Raw genomic sequence first — 8,375 nt, forward strand, 5'->3', positions numbered from 1 at the left:
GGGCAGACTAGTTCGTTTGCCACCCTTAAATACTATAATAGAAAAGAAAGTTTTGGTGAAAATTATTTCTTTTAGTAAAGGAAAAAAATGCACATATTTATTTATAAATTTTGTAAAAATCTTTATGATGAGTTTGGAAAACTCCAAATTAAAATTAGTGATGATCAAACATTATTAATAGAATTAATTGTAAAATTATTAATTTGAGCTTTAATTTCAATTTACTAATTAATAATTTTGATTACCTGCAGGTTGTGTCTTGGGCCGAAAAGAAAAGAAAAATATAGCAAGCCCAATGGAATATAATTTTCAGCATTGATGCAAAATTATTTTGTGATGGCTGAAATAATGTTTTGTTAATTGGGCTAGAATCGTGACAAACAAGCCCAATACAATCAGCCTTGTTCAAAAAAATGTTTAAGTTATATGGCTGAATTGTTAGTGTTAGAGTTGGGCCAAATTCAATTATTATTAGCCGAAATCTATTTTGAAAAAGAGATCCACTAAGCTTGGTTCAAATTGGAAAAATGAGAAAGAGGGAACCATGCATGCTTCCACGGATCACATTCTCTTCTTTTGGTGGATTTCAAAGTTATTAAACTTGCTTTAATTGCATTGGAACCATGAGAGAGAAAATAACAATTGATTTGATTACTATCATTAGTGCTACATGCTACTCAGCAAAGGAAAGTGGGAAACTTAATTCACTTTATCAATTCCATTGATTATTGTTCAAATTTCTCTCTCTTCTCTCTCATCTCTCTTCTTGCATTCGGTCATTTCACAGAGAAAGCATGGAAGCTTTTGCAAGCTATCAGAAGAAGGTAGATGAAGCTAGTAGTAAGTCCATGGTGATGATGTCGGTAAGAAAAAGAAAATCTGAAGTATGTTGTGGCTAAGATCTTTACCACAAAAGGCAAGATGTGGTGAAGTAATATTAAGCTCCTCATACCCTAAAATAGAGAAAGATCCATTTGGTTAGAGGAAGAAGATCTTTGGAGGGATGGCTTGTCTCTGCTTTTGTTCAACCACTACATGAGGTAGCTACTGTAGCTACGTGGAGGATGAGGCAGAAGTTGGAGCAGATGAAGCTGTCATCATCAAGAACTCATCAAGGGCTAGGAATCCTTCTTGGAGTGCAAGTCAAGATGGAAGGCCCGGATTGATGAAGCTTGGTGTAAAGGAAAGACACAGAGGTAATTGCATGTTAGATATAGCATTCGGTTTCCTCTCCTCTCTCTCTCTGGCCGAACCGATTTTGCATGAAGAAGAAGAAGTTGGCTCGGTTCAAGAGCTTCAACCTTGGAGGCTTCCCCTTCTATAAATAAGGGAGAACAACCAGGGTTTGAGGCAAGGAGTGAGAGTGCAAGGCACAGAGTTCTCATAGCTACCTAAGCTAACAGAAGTTCTTCTCCTTCAATGTTTTCTATTTTGTAATTTTTTTTTTAATTTTGTCTGTCTTGAGTCTCATGGAAAAAGGCAAACAATGAGGTTTGTAAGAAAAAGCCATAGAGCGAAAAAAGGCAGAGAGTGCAAAATTAAAAAAAAAAAGTCATAGATGTCCTTAGAGGTCCTTTGTACATCTGTGTTGTGTTTCATGATTCTGTGGGAATTCCCTTACAAGTTGGGTTAGCACTTAGCAGTTGAAAGCTTGTCTGTGACCAAGTCAAGTTCAGGATTGGGGATTAGATTCTGGACTTATCCCGGATAGGAAGGGTAGTTCCTAGGAAGAATTGGTGTATGTAATCATGATGATTATAGTGAAATTCCATCATTGTTGTGATGGAGACTGGATGTAGGCTGCATTGCATTTTGCAGCTGAACCAGGATACATCTTGGTGTGATTCTCTCTTTTTCTTCTACTCCATTTCTGTTTCTGCTGCATAGGAGATAAAACTGAAAAATATCTCGTGCTAGATTACGAGATAAAAAGAAAAAGTCTCGTGGCTGGGTACGAGACAAAAACCAAAAAGTCTCCAGAAGTTGTTTCAAAGACCAGCAAGTTTCAATAAGCGAAAAAGGGGCTAAGATTCAACCCCCCCTTCTCTTAACCACTGAAAACCATCAATTGGTATCAGAGCTTGGTCTCAAAGAGATCAAGCTTTGCAGCTTGGAGAAAAGATCCAGATGGCAGAGAACAGTGGCTCAAACCTGGTGTCCTACAATCTGACAGAAGGACAGTCAAGCAACAGACCTCCTCTTTTCAATGGGAAGAACTACACCTATTGGAAGGAGAGAATGAAGATTTTTGTGCAAGCAGTAGATTACAGATTGTGGAAGATCATCCTGGAAAGTCCTCAATATTCGACCACCACAAGTGCTGAAGGAGTAGTCTCACTTAAACCTGAAGCCAGTTGGACCAAAGAAGACAGAAAAAAGGTGGAGCTCAATGCCAAGGCTATCAACTTGCTCAACTGTGCAATCAGCTTCGAGGAGTACCAACAGGTATCACGATGCACAACGACAAAGGAAATCTGGGACAAACTTCAAGTCACTCATGAAGGAACCACCATAGTAAAGAAGACCAGGATAGACATGCTGAACAGAGAATATGAAATGTTCTCAATGAAGGAAGGAGAATCCATAGATGAAATGTTTGAAATATTCAACATCATCATTGTTGGCTTGGATGCTATGGGGATTAAGTATCCTAAATCTGTGCTTGTGAGAAGAGTCTTGAGATGTCTCACAAAAGAGTGGGAAACAAAAGCATTGATAATATCTGAGAGTAGTGGTCTTGATTCCATGACATATGATGATTTGAGAGGAAACTTACTTGCATTTGAAAATACATATTTGAAAAAAGATACAAAAAAGAAAAGAATAGCTTTCAGATCTGTTATTAACCCCCTGGATGATGAATCCAGTGATTATTCTTCTGAAAATGAATTTGTTTTGTTTGCCAAAAAATTTAGGAAAATGGTAAAACTCAAGGAAATAAACAGAGGAGGCATCTCTAGGAAACAAAAGAAAGATTTCAGCAAAGTGATCTGTTACAACTGCAAAGAGACAGGCCATTTCAAATCTGATTGTCCAAAGTTGAAAAAAGAAGAGAAGCCAAAGAAGGGAAGGAAGAAAGGACTGATGGCTTCTTGGGAGGACTTGGAAAACGACTCAGAAGATGATGAAGAATTAGAAACCAAGTCCCAAGCATGTCTCATGGCAGATCACGTTGAACAGGTAGTCTCTCATAACCCTGACACTGAAGATCTTCATCTTATGATAGACCACCTTTCTGAAAAAATTAGATGCTTCTTGCTTGATAACCAATATCTTGAACAACAAATCACCATTCTTAAAGCTGAAAATGGTTTTCTCAAAGATAAATTGAGGGAGGCTGAAACTGCTGTTGAACTTGTTGAAGAAAACAAGCAGTTAAAGGCTCAACTTAAAAGCTGTGAAAGTAATCATTCTGTGGTGGCATATGTAAACTGCTTTAAAGAAAATGAAGAGTTGATTAAAGAGGTCAAAAGGCTTAAAGAAGACTTAGCCAAGTTCACTCAAAGTTCTAAAAATCTAAATCAAATCTTGGCTAGTCAAAAACCTCTTTATGATAAAGCTGGCTTGGGTTTTCACAAAGCTTTCAAATCTGTTGAAAACTTTTCTTTTGAAAATGTGGCTTCATCTTCTAATGATACAAGGTTTCAAAACCCAACAAGCTTTAACAAAACAGCAACTCCAAGATTTTGTAGACTATGCAACCGGAATGGTCACTTTCCCATTCAATGTTTCTTTAGTGAAAGAATGATTGGTAACAAAGTTTGCAAAATTATTTTTATTACAATGGATTGGGACAAAGAAGATGGTTTAACGTGAAAGGATCCAAGAAGATTTGGATACCTAAGGTCACTTGAGCTCATTTTGCAGGTATGCCTAGCATCCAAGCGGAAGGACCATATGTGGTACATGAATAGTGGATGTTCTAGGCATATGACCGGAAAGGCAACCTTCTTCATAAAGCTTGATGAGTATGATGGAGGGTTTGTCACTTTCGGTGATGATGGTAAAGGAAAAATAGTGGCCGTTGAAAAAGTTGGTAAAATTTTTTCTTCCTTTATAAATGATGTTCTTCTTGTTGATGGTTTGAAACACAATTTACTAAGTGTAAGCCAATTATGTGATCTTGGATATGAAGTTGTTTTTAGAAAATTGGTGTGCTTAGTTATTTGTGAAAAATCTAGGGATATTTTGTTTGAAGCTAAGAAATGTAATAATGTGTATGGATTGACTCTTGAAGATTTAAAAGATCAAAATGTAACATGCTTTACCTCTCTTGAATCTAAAAAATGGCTATGGCATAAGAAATTGGGTCATGCAAGCATGTACCAAATTTCTAAACTTGTTAAGAAAAACTTGGTAAGAGGAATTCCAAATATTAAATTTGATAAGGATATTACTTGTGATGCTTGTCAATTAGGCAAACAAGTAAAAACCTCTTTTAAACCAAAAGATGGAATTTCTACCAAGAGGCCATTAGAAATGTTGCACATTGATCTTTTTGGTCCAACAAGAACACAAAGTTTAGGAGGTAAACATTATGGATTGGTAGTGGTGGATGATTACTCTAGATTCGGTTGGGTACTTTTTCTTGCTCATAAGAATAATGCTTTCCATGCTTTCTCAACCATTTGCAAATGAATTCAAAATGAAAAAGATTTGAAAATTGCCCATTTAAGAAGTGATCATGGAAAGGAATTTGAAAATCAAGACTTTGAAAAATTCTGTGATGATTTTGGAATTGCTCACAATTTTTCATGCCCTAGAACACCTCAACAAAATGGGGTCGTTGAAAGAAGGAATAGAAGCCTTCAAGAGATGACTAGGGCTATGCTATGCGAAAATGAGATTCCAAAATTTCTATGGGCTGAAGCTGTAAATACAGCTTGTTACATTTTGAATAGGACCATTATTAGAAAAGGGTTAAAGAAAACTCCATATGAGCTATGGAAAGGAACCCCTCTTAATCTTAAGTATTTCCACATTTTTGGATGTAAATGTTTTGTGCTTAATAATAAAGAAAATCTTGGAAAGTTTGATCCAAAATCCTATGAAGGGATGTTTGTTGGATACTCCACCACTAGCAAAGTATATAGAATCTACCTTAAAGATCATAGGACCATAGAGGAATCCCTACATGTTTCTTTTTGTGATACTAATGCAATTTCCAGTGCTTCTTTAGATGATGATACAGGTAGTGAAGCAGAAACAAGCTATCAACCAAGCAAAGAAAGTCCCAATGCTGTCCCAAATGAAGAATCTGTCCGTCCAGTTTTGTCTCTTTAGAATGGAGGAGACATTTCTGTTTTGTCTCCTGAGTCAGTAAGAGAATCTGGAACTGAACCACCTGTTGAAGCTCATCAAAGCTCAACCTTACTCCGAAAACCAAGAGAATGGAAGTCTATGAGGGGTTATCCGCATGATTTTATCATTGGTGATCCCTCTCAAGGTGTAATGGTGCACGAAATTGCGATCATCAACAATGGCGCCAAAGACTTGGTGCTCTCAAACGTGATCACACTTTGTCACAACTTCGCACAACTAACCAGCAAGTGCACTGGGTCGTCCAAGTAATAAACCTTACGTGAGTAAGGGTTGATCCCACGGAGATTGTCGGCCTGAAGCAAGCTATGAATGGCCGAATGGCCAGCCCCCAAAACGTGATCAAAGGATCAAAAGACAATCCAAAGATAGATCCGAAGATGTAAATACAATAGTAAAAAGTCCTATTTATACTAAACTAGTTACTAGTGTTTACAGAAATGAGTAAATGATGCAGAAATCCACTTCCAGGGCCCACTTGGTGTGTGCTTGGGCTGAGCATTGAGCTTTACACGTGTAGAGGCTTCTCTTGGAGTTGAACATCAGTTTGTAACCTGTTTCTGGCATTTAACTCCACTTTGCAACCTGTTTCTGGCGTTTAACTCCAGAATAGGGCAAAAAGCTGGCGTTGAACGCCAGTTTGTGTCATCTAAACTCGGGCAAAGTATGGACTATTATATATTGATGGAAAGCCCTGGATGTCTACTTTTCAATGCAATTGAGAGCGTGCCATTTGGACTCTTGTAGCTCCAGAAAATGCACTTTGAGTGCAGGGAAGTCATAATCCAACAGCATCTGCAGTCCTTCTTCAACCTCTGAATCTGATTTTTGCTCAAGTCCCTCAATTTCAGCCAGAAAATACCTGAAATCACAGAAAAACACACAAACTCATAGTAAAGTCCAGAAATGTGATTTTTATTTAAAAACTAATAAAATTATACTAAAAACTAACTAAATCATACTAAAAACTATGTAAAAACAATGCCAAAAAGCGTATAAATTATCCGCTCATCATGTAACAACAAGATCCTTAACCAAAAGGCAAACTGAACCAAGAAATCTTGCTTTGTTGTCACAAATAGAGCCTAATAATGTGAAGCAAGCTCTTGAAGATCCCTCTTGGGTCAAAGCCATGCAAGAAGAGCTCGCTCAATTTGACAAGAATGAGGTGTGGACACTAGTACCTCATCCGGATGGTAAGAAGGTAACAGGTACTAAGTAGGTTTTCAAAAATAAGTTAGATGAGGATGGAAAGGTTATTCGTAACAAGGCTATATTAATGGCCCAAGGTTACGATCAAGAAGAGGGTATTGATTTTGATGAGTCTTTTGCTCCGGTAGCAAGAATGGAAGCAATTAGGTTGCTTTTTGCCTATGCTGCCCATAAAGGTTTTAAAATGTTCCAAATGGATGTCAAATGTGCTTTTCTTAATGGCTTTATAGATAGAGAAGTGTTTGTGGAACAACCCCCCAGTTTTGAAGATAAAGAATTTCCAAACCATGTTTTCAAACTCTCAAAGGCTCTTTATGGCCTTAGGCAAGCTCCAAGAGCTTGGTATGAAAGGTTTAGTGCCTTCTTGTTGGAAAATCAATTTCAAAGGGGTACCACCGATACTACTTTATTTATTAAAGCATCTAATGATGATATTCTCCTAGTTCAAGTTATTGTGGATGATATAGTGTTTGGATCGGCCAATGAATCCTTGTGTGAAGAGTTTAGAAAACTCATGACTAGTGAGTTTGAAATGAGTTTAATGGGAGAGCTAACATTCTTTTTTGGCCTCCAAATTAAACAAACTCCTAGTGGTACCTTTATTCACCAAGGAAAGTATGCTAAAGAATTAATCAAGAAATTTGGCCTAGAAAATTCCAAACCAACGGCAAAGATGTAGATGAAACAAGGTATAGAGGAATGATAGGTTCACTCATGTATCTTACTTCCTCTAGACCAGACATTGTTCAAAGTGTGGGTGTATGTTCAAGATTTCAATCTCACCCAAAAGAATCACATCTTTCGGCCGTTAAACGCATCATTAGATACATTAAGAGAACTAGTGATTATAGCTTATGGTATCCAAAATCTGATGATTTTTGTGCAGTTGGGTTTTGTGATGCAGATTATGCGGGAGATCGGGTGGATAGAAGGAGCACATCCGGCATGTGTTGCTTCCTTGGAAGCTCACTCAACATGTGGTCAAGAAAGAAACAAGCCACAGTAGCTCTATCCACAGTCGAAGCTAAATACATTTCTACATCTGCATGTTGTTCACAATTAATTTGGTTGAAAACTCAATTGGAGGATTACAAATTAAAAATCAATAGTATACCCTTGTTTTTTGACAACATGAGTGCTATAAACATTTCAAAAAATCCTGTTTTGCACTCAAGAACCAAGTACATTGAGATCAAATATCATTTTATTAGAGAACATGTGCAAAAGAATACTATTGATATTCAATTTGTAAAATCCGAAGAACAACTTGCGGACATTTTTACTAAGCCCTTATGTGAAGACAGATTCTGTTCCTTGAGAAACAGTTTGAGAATGATAGAATTAAGTTCTGTTGATAATTCGTGAAATTTTTTGACTCTGTTTGGTTTTGTCTCGTAGGAAGGCAGGAGACATTTTTTAGGACGTGAGGAACAGGCCATGATTCAGGGGGAGACTGAACTAATATTAATTATCTTGGGCCCCACCAAATTTATTTGACCTTACTCTGACCCGTTTTGAATCTCTCATTGTGTTAATCATACTTTTGGAAGTTATCATATCAAATCTTGTAGGAAGGGGTTATTGTCAAATCAAATCTTTATCCTTCCCTCATCCCTTGATTCTAGGAGCTAACCCTTTAAGTTTTAATTTTAAAATCTTTCCTTGGTTAATAGCCGCACCCCTTAATGGGTAATAACTACCACACCTCTCTCTCCAATAAGCATTTAATGCTTCATTAACCTCCCACCTCTCTCCACTCACTTCGGCCCCTCTCTTCAACTTCCCTCTCCCTTCTTTATTTTCATAACATGAAAAAGAAAGTTGCTCCAAGGAAGAGTAGCCAA

General features: G+C 37.2%; 1 long non-coding RNA gene across 1 annotated transcript in view; it reads left to right on the forward strand.

Annotated features, from left to right (window-relative positions):
• LOC110266601 overlaps nt 1–7,869 on the forward strand; it is a 19,540-nt gene extending 11,671 nt beyond the window's left edge. Inside the window, exons 2-3 of the long non-coding RNA XR_002354034.1 lie at nt 2,835–2,838; nt 7,857–7,869. This is a non-coding gene — a long non-coding RNA (uncharacterized LOC110266601). The remainder of the gene's footprint in view (nt 1–2,834; nt 2,839–7,856) is intronic.

This window comes from Arachis ipaensis, chromosome B09 (genome assembly GCF_000816755.2).
Source record: "Arachis ipaensis cultivar K30076 chromosome B09, Araip1.1, whole genome shotgun sequence".
Classification (NCBI taxonomy): Eukaryota; Viridiplantae; Streptophyta; class Magnoliopsida; order Fabales; family Fabaceae; genus Arachis; species Arachis ipaensis.